The 24160-nt window shown below is 31.6% G+C and overlaps 1 protein-coding gene across 2 annotated transcripts in view; it reads right to left on the bottom strand.

Annotated features, from left to right (window-relative positions):
* The window catches only part of LOC107519004 (cytochrome c oxidase subunit 7B2, mitochondrial), a 114024-nt gene that overhangs the window by 42629 nt on the left and 47235 nt on the right, over positions 1-24160 (bottom strand). For both annotated transcript variants that reach the window (XM_016161199.2, XM_036227965.1), the window contains one exon: positions 15719-15825. The gene's annotated coding sequence lies outside the window, so the exon portion shown is untranslated. The remainder of the gene's footprint in view (positions 1-15718; positions 15826-24160) is intronic.

The following is a 24160-nucleotide window of genomic DNA, read 5'->3' as shown; positions in this document are numbered from 1 at the left end:
ACATCAATCCAGCAAAGACAATTTTACAAAGAGAGGAAGATACATTATAACTAATTATTTGAGTCCAGAATTATCCTGAAACCAAAATTAGACTAACAAATTATTAGTTAAGAAGACTACATAATCAACATTAAAATACTTAATGATATATTAGTCAGTCAAACAGAAAAATATAAAAAAATGAAGATAAATCATGTATATGTGTTTACTACCTCACAATCAGAGGTCGGTTTTACCGTAAAACCAACCAATGAATACACAATAATAAGAGAATGAAGTAGAAAAATAAATTTGTGTCAATAAATGAGGAAAAAGTTAACCAATTGGGTGAGCCCTAGAATATGAGTATAAACTCTGTACATAAAATATTTTGGAAATTATTAAATTTCAGGCTCAGGCAAGATTCCAGTGAAGCAAGATAAAAGAGGAAGAAAGAAGAAGAAAGAGCAGAAAGAGGAGAAAGCCAAGAGGAGGAGAAGGTAAAAGCAACAGCAATAGCAGCTGGAAGATGAAAAAAAAATTACAGTGAAAACATTAGCTTCTGAACATTACAAAAGAAATAGAATTCATAATTTGAGTCTAGAAAAGTTAAGTTATGAGGAAAAGAAGAAAAACAAAAAAATAACGATGACAATAATTATCATCATTGTTTAAAAAAAGCAGTTTTGAGTTGCTAAAAGATATTCTCTATGATGTCCACTTTTCCACTAAAAATTACTAGACAAGCTATAAAATAAAAGTAAAAACAGGAAACTGAAATCCCTATTCATGAAATAATCAATTAATAATCTCTTTCTGAATGGGCACAGATGTTGGATATACCAGGCAAAGAATTCAAAAAAGCTATTAAAAACCTGTTCAAATAATTAAAGAGAAGCATTCAAAACTTAAAGGAAAATATAATTCAATATGTAAACATATGGGAAATCTCAACAGAGAAACAGAAACTATAATGACATAAAATTTCTAAATAGGATCAATACCAGTTTTAAGATGGAAAAGAATCAGTATATTTAAAAATAGGTAAAAAATGTGAATTAAATTTGAAGAAAGAAAACATTTAAAGAAAAATGAGTAAAGGCTTAAATATTTGTGTGATAATATCAAATGATTCACTGTAAACATCCCTGAAGTTCCGGGAGAGTAAAACAAAAAGTAAAAGAAAAAAAATACTTGAAGAGATAAGATCTGTAATCTAAGCAAATTAAGTACAAAAGAAAAAAGTAAATATTAATTTACAGATCCAAGAATTTTATGAAACCAAATTAGGATAAGCACAAAGGAAATCACACTCAAATATTTCATAATCAACTTCTGAAAGCTGCAGATAAAATCTTGAAAGCAAGGGAGGAAATGATACATTATATAGATGTTAACAATGATACAATCAGTGAAGGATATTTTTTTTTTCTTATATCACAATGGAGGCCAGAAGACAACAGAATGGCATGTCCAAAATACAAGAGGAAAAAGAATTCAGTTAAGAATAAATCTATATCCAGTAAAGATACCTTTCAAAAATGAAGTTGAAATAAATTAAAAAAAAAAAAAGAAGAGTTATTAGTAGCAGATTTGCACTCAATAGAACATAAAGGAGCTCTGGAGGATCGATGAGAAATGATACTTTCTCTCTTTCTCTCTCTCTCTCTCATTCTCTCTCTCTCTCTCTCTCTCTCTCCACACACACACACACACACACACACACACACACATATTCCTTCCTATATATACTCAAATATAAAAAGGACTGCAAACTGTACATATGTACATGCATATATATGTATATACATATATGTGTATCTATATATAGTGTATGTATATATGCACTTATATACATATACATGTGTATATACATATACATATTTAATTATTTTAATTTCTTTCCAAACATGATGCTCAGTAAAAGAAGCCAAACACGAAGTGTACCAACTGTGTGATCTTTTTAATATAAGATTTTTAGAAGAAAAACTAATCTTTAGAAACAGAAAACAAATCATTGGTTGCTTGGGGCTAGGGTCCAAAGGCAGAAATCGACTGCAAAGGGTCATGAGGGAAAATTTAAAATGATGAAAAATTTCCACATTTGTCCAAAGTCATTAAATTGTACCATTAACAAGGATGCATTTTACTCTATATAAATTATATCTTATTAAATATGACTCAGAAAGACATAAAGCATGTCTATAATGAATTTGACAAAATATAAAGAAGAATTTCTGTTAATAAAGAATACTATAAACCAAGTTAAAAGAAAGATTAAAGAGTGGGAAGGATATTTGCAGTGTCTAAAACCAACAAAGTATTAACCCAGAATACACAAGGAACTCCTTAAAATCAACAAGGAAAAGCCTGAAAATCCAAAAGAAAGAGTGGACAAAAGCTGTTCATATAAAAAAAGAGGTTCATATTCACTAATATTAGTAAAATATTACTATTTTTTATTAGTAATACAAATTTCAAATTACCAGTTTTCAAATTGAGAGAAATCAAAAAAAGTTAGATAGTACCAAATGTTAAAAAGTATAAGTGTGAAATTTGGCTGTCAGGTTTTGCTGCTAGGCCTGTAAATAGGTTCAGCAATTCTGCAAAGCAATCAGAAAGTACTTACTAAAAGTATATGTGCATGTGACTTACAAACCCTCTTCTCGTACTAAGTGTCAATCATAAGAGGTGAGATAAGTAAAATGTGGTATGTGCATGTGATGGAAGATAAGGCAACAGTCTGAAGAATAAAATTATATGCACAGAGTAGAATTAATAAATTATAAGAAAAAATAATGTTGAGTAGAAAACCTATTAAACAGAGTAAAATAATTAAATGTGACTTTCGTAAACTAAAATCACATGAACACACACACATACATATATGTATATATATGTATATATATACATATATGTATATATATGTATGTGTGTGTGTATATATACATATGTGTGTGTATATATATATATATACACACACACACACACAGAATAACACTATATAATTATCAAAGATACATTTAACTCACAAACCTAATATGAGTTTGAGTGGAGAGGAATGTCATTGGAAATGAGGAATCGAATAAAAGAAGTAATTATGGGAGAAAAAAGGAGAGATCTTCCATAGATTGACATCAGAGAAGTATAATTAAATATCTGCACATAAAGGAAAAATGTGGTTGTATGTGTTCATGCTTCTCAACAATTTTGTAATGTTGTGTCCATATATCTTATATCTGAATGTTACTCCTTTCTCAAGTAAGAGCCTAAACTATGAAGACATCAACAGTATTCTAAGCATATGTTTTGGATTACTGTTTTTATGCATATCAAAATGGATACAGCAGTCCTTAGGGAACATCAGAGAGTCATTTCATCACTATGTTTTTCCCCTCTAAGGAGAATATATTTATTTCTCATGATGTGTGACACACCACCAAGACTTATCTTGTTTTAAATTGAAAAATATGTCAAGAATCATGATTCAGTTTAGTTGAACATTATGAAGTGATGATGTCTCTCATTTTGTTACAATCATTTGGTGACCATGGAGTAAGTGTATTTCATAATGCTTAAGAATAATCTATTTAAAAATTCCTTGGAGATCTACTTTCTACCTCAACATGACCCACTTTTACTCTTTTGAGAAAAATGTTAATACCTATATTTACATGTTCATTTTTTCAGGTAAAATTCTATTAATAATTGCTTAAGAAAAGAGTGTCATCATGAAACTCTTTCTCTAGTAGGGGTGATAAGACATACAAAAATAACTACAAGAAAAGCAATGTGTCATAAATGACACACATTCTTTGGAGAACGGAGAAATTATTATAGAAGGGGATCAGAGGAGCTTTGTGGGAAAAATAACATTTGACCTTTAAGTTAGGGAGGTTTCAGATATTCTGAGATGGAGGGTCAAGTTATTCCAAGTAAAGAGAGCAAAGAGAGGTAAGAAAATAAAGAGTATTCAAAGGAACTGCTAGTATTTCAGTTCCCACAATAAATTGTACCATATGGGGAGCCATAGGGCACAATCAAGTTGAAGGACAGATCACAGATAAAAGAATTCGAACTTTATTATATACAATTTGGGTAAAAGGTAATGACATATGTGAAACAAGTTAAGAATATTAATGTACGGGAAAAGCTTGCAAAAGAAATGAAATGGATATGACATGAAATGAAATTAGTATGACACGACATGACATGAAATAGGGAGATTGGTTACAAAGTTTTGGCAATTGTCCTATTAAGAGATAATGAAAGTCTAAGGTAGAGATATTATGGAAATGAAGAGAAGAGGAACAATATATATAGGGACAATTTTCTAGGAAAGGGAAGCAATTTGGTGAGGGAGATAAGAAGTAAGTTAAAATGACTAATTTTTTTTTAGTCTAAGTGACTGGTAGTACATTTATTCATTACTAGAAAGAAGGAAAAGGATTGGAAAAGCAGGTGTGAAATCATATTATTTTAAAATAATTTTTATATATTATATATTGGATCCTGCTAATATTTGAACTTTGACCCCAGTTCCTAACATGGAGCTCTTAAGACCCTTGTTTTCCTGACTGATAGGAGTGTCTGACATGGACTTCCTAAATCCCTTGGAATGTCCCAGATGACAGAAACATCTTTTCTTCTAATAAGGTGATTCTTGGTGGCCTCTGATGGGGTTGGTCACGTGAAAGACCAAGTCATAATCAGAACCTTGGAACTTCGACACTATTCTTTGGAGAAGAGGGGCTAAAAGTGAGTTAATAATTCATTACGCCTACATGATGAAGCCTCCATAAGAATTCCAAAAGTACAGAGTTCAGAGAATTATAAGGTTTCGAACACTTCTATATACTGGAGGGGTGGCACACTCCAATTCCATGGGGACAGAAGAGCCTGAGCTTGGAATCCTTCCAGACCTCACTCTGTGTATCTCCTCTTTTGGCTGTTTATTTGTATTCTTTAAAATATCCTTTATAATAAATTGGCAGTGTTGAATACAGTTTTCCCAGGTCCTGTCCACCACTCTACCAAATTACCAAACATGAGGAGCATGTTGTGGAAATCTCTGATTAAGAGTCAAATTGAACAGAACTCGTGGGTAACCTGGAGACCTACTACTCATAATTGGCTTCTGAACTGGGGGTCAGTCTTGTGGAACTGAACTCTTAGCCTGTGGGGTCTATGCTAACTCTGGTTAGTGTTAGAATTGAATTGAATTGCAGGACACTGAGCTGATGTTGAAGAATTGGTTAGTAAGGCGGAAAACCTTACAGATTTGGCCCCTAGAACATTAGTAGAGGGAAAACAAGATTTTTTTCTTTCCAGAAATCAGATTTAGTAGAAGATAAGTAAATATATTAGACATAATGAGTTTGAAGTGTCTAAGATACTTTTAAAGGGAAATGTCCAAGGACATTTGTATTAGTTAAAGGAATGCTAGCTGCTGTTAAAAGAAACACCTTGGCATCTAAGTGGCTTAACACAATAAATGTTTATTCCTTGCTCAAGTAAAGCCTAATAAAGAATGTGGGATGAGGAGAGAGTCTGCTTCACAGAAATTTTGGAACCTTGGCTGAATAATTTCTACCATCTTTATCATATGGCTTCCACTGTTTCTCTGGGCAATGAAAGGCCTATTCTTAAAGTAGAATGCATAAGAAAAGTTGTTTCAAAAGGAAAAGTATAGAACAAGTAGAGTCAAAATACAGACTCCCAGAAATCATATACTTTTTGAACTAAGATTCAGAAGGAAGATTAAGACTCAGAAATGCAATGTCACTAAACATAATGAAAGGGTTTCAAGAAAGAAAAAGCAATAAACCATATCAAATTATGAAGAGTGGGACAACATAGAACAGAGAGAAAATGGATGAGAATTGATGATTATGTCACTTTATAATCATGTGATTTTAATATTTCTGACAGGAGAAATCATATCAAAAGTGATGAAAGAATGAATAAGTTGTGAGAGACTTCAGTCTATGGAAACAGAAATTTAAGAAAAAAAAGAGAAATGTGCACAAGAGTATTGAATATTGAAAATATGGTGGGTTACAGGGAATGCTGTTTGGTTGGCAAATTGGAATATAATGAAAACATTTTAAATTTAAAGATAAAAATATAGTTCAAAAGAAGATTATTAATTTGTAGCTTTATAAACTATAGGACTAATAAGCAAGGTCATAGAAAAGTTGAAGAAGAAAAGAGTTGGAAGAATAAATGGAATAAAATACATAAGAAATCCAGAAAAGGCAATTAAATAGACAACACAGTCCTCACAAAGGATATGTCAGTTCTTTAGGAAAAAACTTAAAATGATTGAAAGGTAAAAAAATAAAATGAAAATATGAAAAGATATACATATTCTTGGATGGGAACACTCAACATCATAAAGATGACAGTTCTTCCTAAGTCAAACTGTAATGTAATATGATTCCAATTTTAAAAAGCCAACAGGTTTTGTTTCACTTGGAGAGCTAGATGTGTATTCTAGAGTTCATATAATAAAACAAACAAGCACAAAAAGCTGAGAAATTTATTTTTAAAGACAAGAAAAAATATGGGAATAATGCTCCTCTCAAATGTTAAAACATTTTCAGCTACAATAACTAGGTCGGTGTAGCACTAAGCATGAATATATATAAGGTCAATAGCATAAAAACACTCTGAAATTAACACATAGAAAGTTGTGTATATGACAAAGGCAGCATTGCAAATTAATGTAAAAAAGATAGGTTTTTCAATAAAAAATGTTGGGATAACTAGGTCGCCAACTTTACTGCTTTTATCCATCTTTCTTTCATAAGTATTCAATGTGAATTATTCTCCTCTTTTCTTTTTCATTTTGATTATGACTTTGCCTCATCAGTCCAACAGCATAAATTCTCAATAAATGAAAGATTTAAGTATATAAAATGAATGTGCATGAAATTACTAAAAGAAGCCATAAAATTTTTAAAAAATAATCTCACCTACAAGCCATTCTGTTCACGAAAAGCAGATTTTCTTTTTTAAAAAAGTAACTTCATTTAAAAAATAATGAATGATAAATCCCTATAGGAATAATATCAAAAACAAAGCAAATTTAAAAAGATAATGGCAACTAATATTACAAACAATGTGCAAATCTCTAAATCGTTTGAAAAAAATCACTCGGAAGAAAAATGGGCAGGTATATAAATTGATAATTCATCAAAGTGAAAATATGAATGATTCTTAAACATGAAAAAATTCTCAATATCATAAGAGATATAAAAGTAAAAAGTATATTGAGAACACCTTTTTTCCCTAATAGATTGGTAAAGACTCAAAAAATTGAAAACAGTGTGTTGATGAGAACGATGTAAGGAAATGCATGTTCTCACATATTTTTAGTGGACATGTATATGATAGTGTAACTTAAAAAAATTTTGAAAGCATCTATCAAAATTACAAATGCATATATTTTTAATCTTCAGGTATATTTGCACATAGACACAACTGTATGTACAAGGCTATTTGTTGCAACATTGCTTATTACAACAAAATTAGCAAACAAAATGTTTCTCTAGTTTGTAAACATCCTATGATAAAAACGGATTGCTTTAAAAGAAATGCAATAACTATTTTGAGATTCATAAACACATCTTTATTCTAGACTATCAATCTCCTTAATTCTTTTATATACTTTCTTCAGACTGACTAATGACTACTGTGATGAAAGTTTCAATCTCTTCATTATAAATTCACCTATTGAAAAATACTTTTAACAAGTAAGATTTGAAAGGTTTTTTTCAATAAAATATTAATTGGAACTTTAGTTATCTAGAGTTTTCTGTACTCCATTAGTGACATAAAGTGGCATGTGACATACATATAAAAAGTTACATTGGAGAATTCCCTTACCAATAAATACCCATACTTTTTAAAATCTTTATCCCTTTACATTACTATAAAATGAGAAATCTGCTTCAGAGTAGAAGTTTCCAAATGCAGAAAAGGATTCATTTATGATTGCTATTAAGGGAGAAAAGATAAGGATAGCTGAAGATGTTCAACAATGACAGTCACAAGTAAATTCAGCTCAACTTTTATCAAAGATTCAATTAATTAGAACACTATTCTCTAGGCATTATATGTCACCAAGTTTTTCAATATTGTAATTTAGTTATAGAAAATATTTGTATTACATTTTCCAAACATTATATTTCCTAACAGGTCATCTTTTTGGTAATGTCCATTATCGGTCATTTGGTTACCATCCTTTATTGATATTTGAAGGCAGCTGTGAGTTTAGTAATCAACCTTAATTTAAAAAAAGATTTGAAATTTTTCAAATTGTTCCTCGCTTCCAACTCATACTGCATTAATCTGCTTAGGCAACTATAACAAAATATGATAGACTGGGTTGCTTAAATAACAGAATTTATCTCACCATTCTGGAGGCTGAGAAATCTGAGATCTAAGAGCCAGCAGATTTGGTTCTTAGTGAGGGCTCTCTTCCTGGTTTGGAGTGTGTCTTATTTCACCATGTCCTCACATAGAGTTCAAATCTTGTCTTCTTATCTTAAGTATAATTATGATTCTTATACTAATACTAATTCCATTACATGGACTCCACCCTCATGACTTCATCTAAACTAAATCACCTCCCAAAGGCCCCACCTCCTAATACCTTCAAACTGGAGGTCAGGATTTTAATATATGAATTTGGGGGGAATATAAACATTCGGTCCATAACAAATACTTTGCAATTATATTTAATTTGAAGTTAACACAGAACCTTAAACACATTTCAAGAATCATCTCATTGTAACAATTGTCACTCTGCACAATTTTATTAAATATTTTTTAATTTTTTCATATATGGTATGCACCAGACTCACCTGGGGGAGCCTATGCAACATAAAAATGAGATCCAACCTAAATATACAGGTATAAATATAAATTATTGAAAAAAATTAACTTTGTTTCTCTATAGTAGAGAAAATTACTAACAGGAAAAAATAAATCTCTTCCTATAAATTAATCATATAAGGATATCAAAAAGTTAAAAAAAATCTTTAAATCAAACTCCTTTACAAATAACTATTTCTTAATTATTATATGTCTCCGATCTCTTTTGGAAATCTAATGCAATCTTCAAGACATATTCATCATATATTAATGGCTCACTATAATCATCCTCTTGTTTATAAAAATCAGAAATGTATAATTTTGAGAATTGGTTTCATCATCAGGATAAAATGGTGCTCTTAGAAAAGTAATGACAATTAAATATCCCATAAGAGTTTTTTTGTAACATTCTAATTTATGTGTTCTTATACTACTCCAAGCTGTTTGTTGCCACATTTCAGAAATACCAAAGAACAAGGTGATATATGGAGAAGAGCAATAATGATAATAAACCATAGGAAGGATTTATAAATGAAGAAAGATACAAAAGGTCAGAACTCCTGATTGTGAAAGACTAAGACTGACATCTTGTAAAAAGTACATGGATAAGACGAGCATGGGTATTTACTGAATCCTAGATGCCTAGAAATTAAATCCAGAAAACAGTATTCTCTTTGAAAGTACATTACTATATTTCACAGGTGAAGGAAAGCAAACTGCCAACTACAAACAAAACAATTTCAAGAAAAATTTACGTGAATATGTAAACATTCTAGATCAACATCAAGTTATGACGGAAAGTTAAAAGTTATTTATGTCACATCTCTATTCTATAGCATGTGACATCATGCAAAATAGTTATGCTTTCAAAGTAAAAAGTCATAAATGAATTATCTGTATCTTAAATTTATATTATACATTATATATTTTACTATTACATATGATCTAATACATCTCAGGTATAAAATATAAAATGCAAACAATATTATATACATATTTCAGAAAACCACTCAAGCTTAATTAGATAACGTAATTATTATCATTCCTCATTAGATAAAGAGTACAGATGGGGTATGGTCAAAATATATGTCATCTATGTTAGTTTTCTGTATTTTTCAGGAAGATTGGACTTGTGCCATAGAAAAGTTTCTATAATCCTCTATCAGACCCTGGTGGCTATGTATCAAAGCATAACTTTGTCCATTAAGCCTGGGTAGAGTAAAAGTAGAAAATATTTTGTAATGACACAAACATATCTTCATGCCTTATTGGTATTCACAGCTTCTCTCAAGTATGTGGTAGACTGCGGATGGTCAGTCTTTATTATTCAAACCTGGATCGTTGGCAACTTTCCTTCCATTCATCTGGGAAAACCCTGTGTGTCATAGAAGAAATGGTAATGTGCTCAAATTTCCTTCTGTATCTTATCCCAAGTCCTAAGAATTCTGAATGGCATTTGGCCCAATCCCAGAAATGTTATTCACATTGATTTTGCCTTTCCTGGGTTACTTTTTTTTCATCTCAAAATCTCTACCCCCAAAAGTCACAAGATCAAGCACTAAAATCAATGCCAATGTCCTTGGACCCTCTTTTTGAATCAGGTTCTTTGAGTATTTAGTGCCTTTTAAAAATCTACTGATTATAATTATGTTTTATTTTGAGGCCATTTTCTCATTTTAACTCCTTTGAGTCTCTATGATTTTATAAATAGAATTATGGTCTGCTTTTGGCTTTCCTCACAGACGTTGTTGAGAGAGTCCCAGAGTAGAGCAGCCTATTTTTGTCCTCTCTTAGGAGGTTCGTTCCCTAGCCCTTTCTCATTGTGTGTTTGTTCCGGGCTGTCGGCTGCCTGATGTTTTGATGTCTCTCTCCACTAACTCTTGCCTTTCAACCACTGAGCTTCATAGTTTCTTGTATACTGCCTGCCTTCCTTGTTATAGCTCTTAGCTTACTGCTTCAGTCTGTGTGTCAATAGAATCGTTGGCAACTTCCTGTGTCATTTCTTACCCTTTCTTCTCCATAGATTGCTTTCCACCAATTTGTCTTTCCAAAGATGGCCTCCTTGTCAGCAGTCCAAAATATAGATTTAATCTCTGGTCTCTTAGACCGTTCATTTTAAATATTAGCAAGAGGCAGAAAGGCTGACATGTAAAAATAAGTGACCATTTACACCGTATCATTGAAAAGTCACATGGATTAAGACCTGTACAGGGTCCCTAAAAACCCAGAGGAGAGATTTATTTCTCTGATTTCAAATAGTTTAATAGTTTAGGAAAGCTTGATCAAATTTCAAATATTCTCTTCTATTTACCCTTAGGTTTTTCTGTATATACTACTGTGGTGCTTACCATATTATATATTATATCTTATATTTTATTATATATTATAATTATTTTTATGTTTCTGTGCCCCCATAAGTCTATAAGCCATTTCCATAGGAATAGTGTTCCAGTCCATATACCTTAGGGTTTAGAATAGTACATGGTGACAATGGTCTAAATATATGGTTGTTAAGTTAACAAATACAAGTGTAGGTAGAGAGGTGAAAAAGTTATACCATTAACTTCTAAAGCATTCAATTTAACTGTAATACTAATAAGTATTGGTTAGGGAACTAAGTCATTTGATGCAACAGAAAACCCAAACAGCAATGGCTTAAACAGATGGGAAAATTTTCTCATAATAAAAAGTCCAAGTGAAGGAAATTACTAGTATCAATTTGGAAGTTCAAGGATACCATGGCTAAAATCTCAGTAATAATCCTGGCCTTTTAATGCTACAACATGGCTGTTCCAGTTCCAGTCATCATATGTAACTTCCAAGAATAAGAAAGGGCCAGAAGGAAGATGAGGCAATATCGTTATCAAGAAAGCAGACTCCAGAAATTCCATCAGATTTTCTTTATATTTCACTAGACAGAATTATGGAAGATTGTCTCCCATAGCAACAAGAAGGGTGAGAAAATAGGGAGCTTATATTCTTGTGTGCTCTCTCTCTCTCTCTCTCTCTCTCTCTCATTGTCTGTCTATCTATCTATCTATCTATCTATCTATCTATCTATCTATCTATCTACTGACTGTAACAATATTGAGACTCCCCAAATAAGTAGTGGAGAATAAATATTGAGAAAGTCACAATAAATCTGTCACGGAAGGATACTGAGTATATGATGGGAGTGTCAATGTAAATGAAAATGTAAATACAAGAGAGTCAATATCAATGAGAGAGTATACGATGTCAACTAATGGTTACTTCACCATCCTGCCCAGTAATGCCTGACTGAAATCAGGCATTTTGATCTATAAGTTTTAAAGTCTAATTGAGGCATGGGTATCACAGGAATCCTAATATAGTATCTATTTTTCATTCAGCCTCTTCATGGGCTTCATAAAGTTTTCCTGAGCATTTTCTATACATCTGGTAATATGATACATAGAGCAATATAACATAATACTTGCCTTCTTCAAGCTGCCCACTGTAGCCTGAACTTTGCAATAACATAACAGAGCATAGAGTATTGCAGTGGTCCACTGATGAGGCACTTAACTCAGATTGGGTGAGGGCTTTTAGAGTGGGAGTTTAGCTAGGTAAGGATTGTCATAGAAGGAGAAAATGGAGCTTACCGAATAAAGTACAGAAGGCTGTTAGTGGCATAAAGCATTACTACAGAAAGGCACAGGAAGGGAAAGAAAGTAAAAATCATTCTAGGATTTATTATTTTTTCAGTGGCACAAAGCATAGATTTGAAAGGTTGAGGACAATGGTAGTGAGACAAATTAGAAGAGAGGTAAGCAAGAACGAAAGGGTGTTTTTGAACAATGAGACACTAAATAATTTTAAGTTGTTACTAGCTCTATGCTTTAGAAAATTATCCTGGTCCCACTGGAGACAATCTATTGGAGACAGGTAACAGGAGACTATTCTAATTGTTCAAGTGAAAAATAGGGCCAAACTCAAAAGACTATCAGAAGATTTGGAAAAATAGAGACTGATTCCACAGATATTAAATAAGTCAAAGTTAAAGAATACATTCAAGAAATGGTGTCTGCCTGTCTGTCTGTCTGTACATGAGTCTGTGGTGGGCAGGTAGGAGAGACAGAAATGAATGTACAAAACAAAGATGACTCCCATTTCTTTACTCACTTATAGATTCAGTAATGATGACTGAGCAAACTTTCCTAATGATATTGCATGTTTAGGGCAATGTGCTACCTTAGTAAGATACAATAATATACACATTTGTTCATATTAATGCCTATATATCTGGCCCAAGCATAACACGAGACGACCTCGACCAGAAAACGTATACTAAGCCACTGAAACTGAAGCCAGTGAGCCAAGTGCCATTCAATGTGCTCTTCAATCATAGTTGAACAGGCTACTTCCTAGAGTAAATCTCAAGGACCAAGATAACATGAAACATCAGATTTTATTAAGCAAAGAATATGCCTATTCATACCATGTTTCCATGATGAGTTACTTAGTAGACTATAAAATGATGTAACAAAATGAAAAACTTATTACATTGGCCTCTGTAGCAATTGAAGAATAAAATCAGATAAATAAAATGTCAGGAAAGAAATCTTAAACCATTAAGGAAAATGATGCAGGCTTCAAAGAGCAAATAATTATTATACTTAAATAAAATAGCATAGCATGCAGGAATAGATTATATTGCCAGGTCCAAAAATATGGTGAACTGGAAGCATGCAACAGTTTCTAAAATTAGCATTCTATTATTCTGCCTTTATACATAAAGGGGCCTAAGGGTTCACCAACCCAATAATCCTTGTCACTGCCATTATCAGCTCAAACATGCTAATAATAAGGAATCTCTTAATGCACTGCCTGGTTTGAAAAAATTGTATAGAAGAATAAATGTCCACCGTATTCTGGTTTCCAGATAAGATCATCCATATTAAAGATTCACCTCCTCTTTTTCAAAAGAGTTTTTCTCCATGTTCATACATTGGGAGATTATTTGACTTTATGAACAATGAAATCAAATTAGCAGAAACAAGTATGATTAAAACAAATACATAGCATAGTGGTTATGAGCTCACTTTAAGTCAGAAAGACCTCAATTAGAATTTTGGCTTTTTGTACCTGTCAGTTTCTTAGCCGCTCTAAGCCTCATAAAAAATATAGAAATATTAGCATCTAGTTCACAAAATTGTTGCGAAAAGTAAATGCTCATGAAGAACTCGGCCCCAAATATGGCATACTGTAAGTCTTAAATATATAGTAAATAAAGGATGAATTAACAATATCCTGTGAAGTAGTGATTTGTATTCCCCTTTTACAGGAGAAGAGATTGAGGAGCTGAGAGGGTCAGTCAGTGACTCATCCAAGATCATGGTGCTAGTAAATATAAGAACCAGGATTCATACGCAGACTTATAATGGTAGCAAACTCGCATTTTTTTGTTCTCATTTTTTTGTATTCTACATTTTAGAAGATATCCTTTCATCTAGCCAGGACTTAACATAAATACTGTGCTGATGTTAAGGCTACCGAATTAAATAAGAGGGAACATACAGGAAAAAAAGAAAGTAAAAGCAGTCTACCACAAACAGTTCTGTTTTAGAACCCTGCAAATGATGAAGTTTAGAACACAGAACCTATGAGAAACCATCAAGATAATTTAGTCTGGAGAAGAGATAGTAGAAGGGAAATATAATTGCAATTATCAAATTTACAGAAATGTAGTTAAAACATTATGCACACTTTCACTTTGCAAGGATGGTTTAATTATTCCCAAAGGAGTAAAAATTAAATGCAAGGAAAAATGACAGTTTTAAAATAGGTACTTTACTGCCAGTTCTGAATGAGAATTTACGTGGGTGGCAGTGATTTGAGGGGATAGACGAGAGCTCTATTTATGATTCAGGGAAGAATTATGTTTACCCGAGCAAGTTTTGTTGCTCTAGGGGGGCTGCTGGGTTGTAAGAAAATACCAAAACCTGGATTAATATTTTTCACACCATGAATATTTCAAAAAGAAAATGTAGTGTCTGAATTTTCATATTTAATTATTAAAGTGCCCATGAGTTTATCAAAAAAGAAAGCAATTTTTCACTTAATGAAGTTATTACCATCACAGAATTTGATTATCATGTAAAATTCTATATCAGTATATAATTTCACATTTACTAAATGATATATTATTGTTTATCAACTTGAATTTAACAAGTTTGGGGATATTCCCTGATTCTACTTTTAAGCTGACCACTGACTACTATATAACCATAGATAAGAGCAAGAAAAAAATTATTCATATTTCTAGTTACACATCATACTGACCAAGCCAACCTAGCATTTTAAAAATTGTCATTCATCATCTAATAGCAAAATGATATTTTAAAAACAATGTCCAAATGTCTCAGAAACATATTATACAATCACACCAGGGGGCGCTCTTAACACTGAAATGGCAGATGACATTTTAAAACACGTGGTGGTCTCACCTGGCCAAAAGGAAAGATTTTTTCTAAGCATGTAGTACTTGCAATAAATGCTTCTCTCTCCAAAATGTTTGCTGAGAAAAACACACTTTCTCTTTTTCATCCAACTGTTTACTTTGTTAAGACTGTCGTTAGCCCATCAAGTAAAACATTTTCTGCTGAAAGGCAGTATCTTATTTTGGAAACATTTGTCTATTTAGACTGGCATCTTTCTTATACTTTCTGTTATTGAACTAATTCTGAATAATAAATAGAATGCTTAAGAGTATATAAAACTTTTAAAATGGTTTTACTGTCAATTTTATTTTTTACAAATGTCCTATCAGAACTTCAGCTTATAATTTTCTTTCATAAAAAAGGGAGGATTCTTAAAGTTATCTAAAATTGACACTCACAGTGAAATTCTAATCTGGGCAGTATAGGCCTTTCTCATATTTTCTTATTACCTCGTAGGATCTCTGAAATTCAGATGCTCTCCTCAGAAAGTTCAAGATTCAGATTCCTAAAAATTTAATTAGAAAATTGGTGTTAGGCTTCAAGAAACAGAAAAAGCAAAAGGTATGGGCTATATTACCCAGAGAAAAATCACCATATACTACTCTATTAACAGTAATGTTTTTACACAAATGTACCTGATTAAATTAAACTTTAAGAAATAACTCAAAGTTGAAAAAATCACAAATATGTGAAAGGATGAGGTTATAACTACCCGTCTTCCTATAATGGTAGAGAAAAAGTTTATGAACTTTTCTCAACCAGTGTAGATGAGATGACTCTATTTTTTCTGTCAGTTGCCTCCTTGAGTCACCAGCTACATGTCCCCAAGCTCAATGAGGGAGAGTTCTGGCCAAGGTTCACCTAATATACAGAGAGGGTAGTCATTGCATTGAAAGATTTGCAGCTGCTTTTAGCAAAGATGAATTCTCTACAGATTTTTCTGAAGGCGGAGGGTCCTTGTTATCTGGGTAGTTCACAGTGATTACTATTGAAAGGGGCACGAGAAGCCAGGTTGAGTCACCTTCATTCCAGCCTCCTTCTGAGGAGAAAGTGGTAAGAGACAATACTAAGTAAAGAACATGCAACCTTATTAGGGTTCCTGGAAAGCCCAATTAGTGCCAGAGTTGTGTTACTTCACAATTTATAAGGTTCTGAAAGTTGGTATTTCAAAACTGGCAAACAATCAAAGTCAGCTCATTTTAATTACTGAGTATCTAACATGACCTATTTTTTCAATTTTTCATTGTTATTAGACATGCTTAGATTGGCTTTTAATTAATTTATTTTTAAGTCAATACATCAAAACCTAATGATCATGCAAGATCTAAATTAAGTAGGTATAACTTAGTGAAAGAAGTTGCCTTGTTGCTTTTTGTACATCTATAATTTATAAGAAAACTTATACTATTCATGAAAGCACTATCACACAGTGAAAAGCTATATTATGCCCTAACGTGATTAGTATTTAGCTTTTATCTAGATTTATCTAGAGTGAACATCCTATTTTCCTATAATGCTTCAAAGTCAATTTCTTCTTCATTCATTAAATGAAGACATGTTGAGCACTTACACAGTTACATAGAGGGGAAAATTGGATAAAAAATAAACAAGTATTAAAAGTTTTTATTTTATAAAAATGATATTATCCAAAATTTTATGCCCTCAAAATTCTTTGTGTGTGTGTGTGTACAGTTGACCATTGAAAAACACGGGTGTTAGGAGTGCAGACCCAGCGCAGTTGAAAAACCAAAAACACAGTAACTTTTAACTCCCTAAAAACTTAACAAGTCAGTCCTCTGTATCAAGAAGGAGATTAGTTCCAGGACTCCCCCATGGATACCAAAATCCACAGATCTTCAAGTCCCTTATATAAAATGGTGTAGAAGAATGCATACGTGCAGCCCACTGTATCCACAAATTTTGTTTTTCATTAGCAGTTAGTTGAATCCATGGATGTAAAACTCAGGGATACAGAGAGCTGACTATATTTATTTTAAAGAAAATCACATATAAGTGAACCCACGCAGTTCAAACCTGTGTTGTTCAAAGGTCAACTATGTGTGTGTGTGTTAGGCAGAGTAATAGTAATATACATAGACACATACTAGGTATATTTAAACATACTCTGCCTAACTTAGCATTACAGCTATGCCCCTTGTGCCATCAGCTTTTCCCTAGATTTTGTTCTATCATCAAAGCTAAAAGATTAAATCAGCTGTTCTTATTTTTCAGTTTGTTCAGTTTATTAGTCTTAATTATTCTCAGCAAAGTTCTTGGCACTGTAAGCAAAATGAGCATAAGCCTAGATTATGACATAGGGGAGTTTTCAACCTAGTTACCTACAAGGGGGCTCCCATAAAACTGTCATATAATTTCTCAACAGAAACTTTGCAGGCCAGAAGGAATTGGCATGAAATATTCAAAGTGATGAAAAGCAAGGACCTACAGCCAAGATTACTCTACTCAGCAAAGCTATGATTTAGAATAGAAAAATAAATAGAGAGCTTCTCAGGCAAGGAAAGCTAAAGAAGTTCATCATCACCAAACCAGCATTATAAAAAATGTTAGAGAGACTTCTTTAAGAAAAAAGAGAAAAATATAAATATATATATATAATCATTAATAAAATGGCAATAACTATATATTTATCAATAATTACTTTAAATGTAAATGGATTAAATTTTCCAATCAAAAGATAGGGTTGCTGAATGGATAAGAAAAAAGACCTTTATGAATGCCTCCTACAACAGACTCACTCATCTCAGATCCAAAGACACACACATACTGAAAGTAAAGGGATGGAAGAAGATATTTCATGAAAATGGAAAGAAAACAAAAAACATAAAGCTAAGATAGCAGTACTAACACTAGACAAAACAGACTTTAAAATTAAGGCTATCCTAAGAGACAAAGAAAGACCCAGTAATCCTACTTCTGGGTATTTATCTGAATAAACCCAAAACACTACCTCAAAGGGTCATGTGAATCCATATGTTTACTGCTGCATTATTTACAATAGCCCAGATATGGGGACAACCCGAATGTGCATCAATATATGAATGGATAAAGAAAAGGTGGTACATATATACAATGGAATATTACTTAGCCATAAAATGAAATGAAATCTTGCCACCTGCAATAACATGGATGAACCTAAAGAATATTATGCTAAATGGCATAACTCAGACACAGAAAGGCAAATGCCATATAATTTCACTTACATGTATTACCTAAAGAACAAAATAAACAAACAAACAAAACAGAAACAAACTCATAGATACAGAGAATGATTTGATGGTGGTTAGATGGGAGGAGGGTTGGAAAGTGGGTGAAAAAGGGGAAGGGATTAAGAAGTACAAATTAGTAGTTACGAAATAGTCATGGGGATGTAAAATATAGCATAATGAATAGTCAATAATATCATAATAACTGCATGTTGTCTAGTGGGTACTAGATTTATCAGGTGATCACTTCATAAATTATATAAATGTCTAATCATTATGTTGCACACTTGAAACTAATATAAATTGTCTGCCTGCTATAAGTGAAAAATAAAAATTCATTAAAAAATAACTACCAAAAAAACTTATTTTATTACTAACGGTTTTTCTATTCTCCTTTTCTTCTACCTATCCTCACTTGAATATAAGTTCCTCCATAGCAGAGACTCTTAGTTTGTCACTGATATGCTTTTTAGCACATAGGATGCTTTCGATATGCATTATTAGACTGATTAGCTACTTTCCAAAATGATTGAGGTAGCTTGTATAAAAATGAAAATACAGAAGGTCCTTAAATAACATCATTTTGTTCAACAATGTTTTGTTACAATGTTGATGAAAAAAATTATGAGTTAGGCGACAGAGGCATAAAGAAAAAAGTAATATAAATTATTTAGAAATATAGGCATAGAGGGCAGCAGAGCTGCCATTAGAGATGTTTGGGCCAATGACAGGATTTAAGAAGGCAGATGGCCCAGAAACACTAGCTTCGCAATTCAATACAAATCCATTTGTATTCTAATAAGAAAACAATTCCTTTTTTTCCAGCTTTAGTTACATATAATTGACATGTAACACTATGTGTGTTTAAGGGGTAGAAAGTGATGATTTGATACACATATATATTGCTAAATGATTACCACAATAAGGCGAGTTAACATAACCATCACCTCACATAATTAACATTTTTGTGAATGTAGGGAGAACATTTAAGATCTATTCTCAGCAATTTCCAAGCATACAATACAGTACTGCTAACTATAGTCACCATGCTGTACAGTACTTTAGAATTTATTCATCTTATCACTGGAAGTTTGTACTCTTTCACCGCCACCACTCTTGTCAAATATTGATCATACACATGTGGATTTACTTCTGGGCTCTCAATTCTGTTCCATTACTCTATGTGTCTGTTTTTAATGCCAGAACTATACTTCTTGATTATTATAGTTTTTTTTTGTTGTTGTTCTTTTATAATTCAAAATCAGAAAGTATGATGTCTTCGGCTTTGTTCTTTCTCAGATATGTTGGCTATTTGGGGTCTTTCATGGCTCCATACAAATTTTAAGACTGCTTTCTCTGTTTCTGCAAAAAAAAATCCCATCGAGATTTTGATAGAGATTGCACTGATTCTATTGATAGCTTTGGACATTATGGGTAGTTTAATAATAGTATCATTTCTTACAATCTATGGAGAGTGTAAGATATATTTCCATGTAGCTATGTCTTCTTTCTTTCATCATTGTGTCATAGTTTTTAATGTATAGGTCTTTCAACTCCTTAGTTAAATATATCCTAAGTATTTTATTGTTTTTGATGATATTGTAAATGAGATTTTATTTTTTGAGATAATTAGATATTAGTATATAGAAATGCAACTGATTTTTGTATGATTTTGAATCCTGTAATGTTTCTAAATTTATTAGTGCTAATTGTTTTTGGTGGAGTCTCTAGGGTTTTCTATATATTAGATCATGTCATCTGCAACAAGACACTTTTACTTCTTTTCCAATTTGGATGCCTTTTCTTTTTCTTGCCTTATTGTTCTGACTAGGACCTCTAACATTATGTTGAATAGAAGTGGTGAAAGTTTTGCAGTTGTCCAATAATTTCAAAACACTAGAATGAGGTTATGCATTTTTTTGGTAGGAATACCACAAAAAAAATGTTGTGACTTTTTCAGTGTATCATACCAAGAGGTTAATAATATCTATCAATGTTATTAGTGATGTTTACCTTGATTATTTCATTAGGTTGGTGTTAGCCAGGTTTTTCCATGAATTTCTTTTTGTAGTTGACAAGTATCTTGAGGATATATTTGAGACTATGCAAATCCCGTTTTTCCTCTCTCTCCTAAATTCAGAGGATTTTGTCTGCGACATGTATTACTGCAGTGTTTGCTAATGGTGATTCTCTACTTCTCTATTTTCTTCTACATTTATTCATTAACATTCTACTGTGAGGAAGAGCTATCTCACCTCCTGTATTTGTTTACTTATATATTTACTTACTAATATCAGTAAGAATTTGTGGATAGTTTCTTTTATTCTGTGTGTTAAAATACAGTACTATCAATTATTTATTTTGTTGCTCTATTTGTTCCAGTGCTGGCCATTAGAGGATCATTTAGGTTGTTTCCTAAGTTCTTTTGACAAGCTACTACTTAAAAAAAAAAAAAAAAAAAAAAAAAACATTCCTAGCATTTTCCTACTTTCTGGAACCACAGATGTTACAGAATCATTTTATATTATTCCTTTCCTATCCTGAAATCAGTCTGTAAGGAGCCCTGTTTTCTTTCTATTGGAAAATGGTGTTTGGGGACCAACATTCAGATGCTAGGTATACTCATTAATGGAGCATCATTGCTTCTGAACCTCTCAGCAAACATAGCTAGGTTATATATGTATGCATATGAACCCACACACTTGCGGCTGATCTGATTATATTCATGATAAACTTACTTGTTATAATTTATCTGTAACTCCCAAGTCAACAATTCTAGCACTTTAGTAGTCATTTTCAGACATGTGCAGGGCAGCAAAAAATTTAGTCGCCCACCACATATATTTTCAACTAAGATCAAACAAGGTAATGCTTCTCCCTTCTTGTTTCAGCTTTCATTGTGTAACATATGTCCTGTTGGCTATTTAGTGCCATGGTTTTTTTTTTTTTCATTTTTGTGTTTTTCGTTGGTTATTTCACTCTTTAAAATGGCTTCCAAGGGTAATACTAAATTGTCATGTAGTGTTTTTAAGTGCAAGAATGCTGTAACATGCCTTATGTAGAAAACACATGTTAAAATTAATTCAGTGATGAGTTACAGTGCTTTGGTTGTAAACCTAAAACAAGGCTATATATTGATCTGTTGATGAAAACATTGCGAACAGAGGCTCACAGCAACCTAATCCTGTATTTCCCTTAGGAGTAATGGTTTGTTTTCTCTAGCTCAGCATTTCTGGGGACTTCATAGATCATAGCTGTTATGAATAAGTAGACTATATTTTCTATCTATTTATATATACATTAAAACTATGAATTTACATTGCTACTTCTGATTCCAATTCAAAACCACAGAATTCATTTTAGCCTTTCCACCTTTCTTTATGTATACTTCAATTTGCAACAAAGAGGAACCCAGTTCTCATTATCTAAAATCTATTTATTTATCAAATCTAGTATATAAATAAAAATTCTAGTATATACATATATGTAAATCCATATGTTTATTTATATATAAACTTGTGTATAAATACATGCTTTGTTAACCCAATCCTGTTAGAAAAACTTACTAATTCACATACAACATTTACGTACAACTTTTGTTTTAAGTCATAAAGAAACCAGTTAAGATTCTATTTTCCACAGTAATTTCAGTTATTTTCTTCCCTCTTTTCTTCAGCATGGTTATATTATTCATTTGTAATATAGTTAGGTTTATTTTATTAATTGTATTTTATTATCACTTTTCCCCATTTCCTCAATTATTTTAAATGTATAGTTACTCATTTGAGGGATATGTAAAACATTACTATAATTACAAGAGCCAGAGTTATAGAAAAAGATACATCCATAGAAGTGTTATTAATGATATATTTTAATTCAATTGATCCTGTTATTTACAAATTATGAATTTAAATGTTTTCCATTTCAATTCTAGAATCTAAGTTTGCTACAAATTCTATATAACTATAGATTTTCACATAAGTGGAATTAAAAAATTAAAAAACAAAAGAATCAAACGTCTCACTTATAGATAATTCAAGAAAACTTTGCTTCTTTAAAACTATTTTTGACAATATAAATCAAAGAAGCAAGATATAGTGATTAAAACGTAGGGTTATTATTTTTAAATAAGACTACCTGTTAGTTTCTCTTAATAATTTGGACCAAATATAGTACAACCTATATTGATATATGAATCAACAAGTATCAACATCTACTTTAGGTAACTGATTACCTAATATATTTAATTTTTATAAAAGATTATAAAAATAATACACTGAATTTTTCAAAAGTATTACTGAATTTAGTTAAACATCTCCAATAAAATAATACAAGGCATTTATCTTTACAGAATATGTGAAAGGACACCTTAGTACATATTCTTTGAAAGTTCTGACAGTACAAGTCAACATACAAATAGGTAAATTCTACACTTGCTCTATCCAAGATACTAACAATATTTGGCTAGTGAAATTAGTTAGAATAACTGCATTTAACAAGGAAGAAGTTTCTATCAATGCAGAAAGTCCTAATGGATAGCGTTGTCCTACATTATAAGTTTCATGATGTTAGTGGCTATTTTCCATGTGTCAGCACAGTGCCTTAACACATAGCAGTCACTCAGACATATATGTGAAAGAAATGAAGAAGTGGAAGATAGTATCAGAAACAACATCTGGTGACATGTAGCAAGAGATTTTTGTAACAGAATTTTTATTGGAAAAAACTTGTATATTCAATAAAATGCAGTCATTAAACTAACAATATATTCTTAAGAAGGAATTATAAAACATTAAAAGAAGTGTTTGGAAAAAATTAATGACTTGGAAAAATAGTGATGTTCTATAGTTCAGTGATATAAACCATAGTAACAGTTTAATAAGAAATCATTATGAAACATCAAGAGTTTGAGTGAAATCTAGTTATCTGATTATATTTTATTTTTCATTTTGTCAATTTGTACTTTTTAGAGTTTTTATAATAATGTGTTTTACTTTTGTCATAAGAAAAAAAATGTTGGTTTTTTTTAAAGCTCATATACTTAAGCTATAAAGCGTAGATCTGGGATTGATTTCTAAAGAAATTAACAAAAAATTACTTCCAAAAATAATTAGATATTGACTTTATTATTAAAAATATCAAAGATTTCTGTATAAGAATGTTCAACGCTTATTCCTAATTTAAAATGATGAAAGAAGAGTGTAACAGGAGAATAACAGTATATGCTATTCATCACAGAAGAAAACATGGCAAAGGCATTAAAACATACTTTTGAATATTAAACCTATGGCAAACTAATCATGTATATTGTGTTTCTGATTTATGAGTTAAGTGAATAAAAAAAGATTAAATTACATAGACAATCTGATACTAAATTTGTTGAATTTGTATACTACAGAGGCAACAGACAGGTATTTAGACACTTAAATACATGGACCCAGAGAAATAGATAATTAACTATTTACAATAGATTTCTCTGGGTGACGGGGTGACAATATTTTTCTTCATACTTTTTTACAGTTTTAAAATATCCATGGTTAAGTCTGGCTTATCAGAAAAAATAAAATATTCTATTAAAAAATAGCTCCAAGTATGAATTATATGCTTCATCCAAGT

This window comes from Rousettus aegyptiacus, unplaced genomic scaffold (assembly GCF_014176215.1).
Source record: "Rousettus aegyptiacus isolate mRouAeg1 unplaced genomic scaffold, mRouAeg1.p scaffold_m13_p_10, whole genome shotgun sequence".
In the NCBI taxonomy this organism is placed as follows: domain Eukaryota; kingdom Metazoa; phylum Chordata; class Mammalia; order Chiroptera; family Pteropodidae; genus Rousettus; species Rousettus aegyptiacus.
Note: the sequence above shows the minus strand (reverse complement) of the source record. Positions and strands in the feature narration are given on the sequence as shown.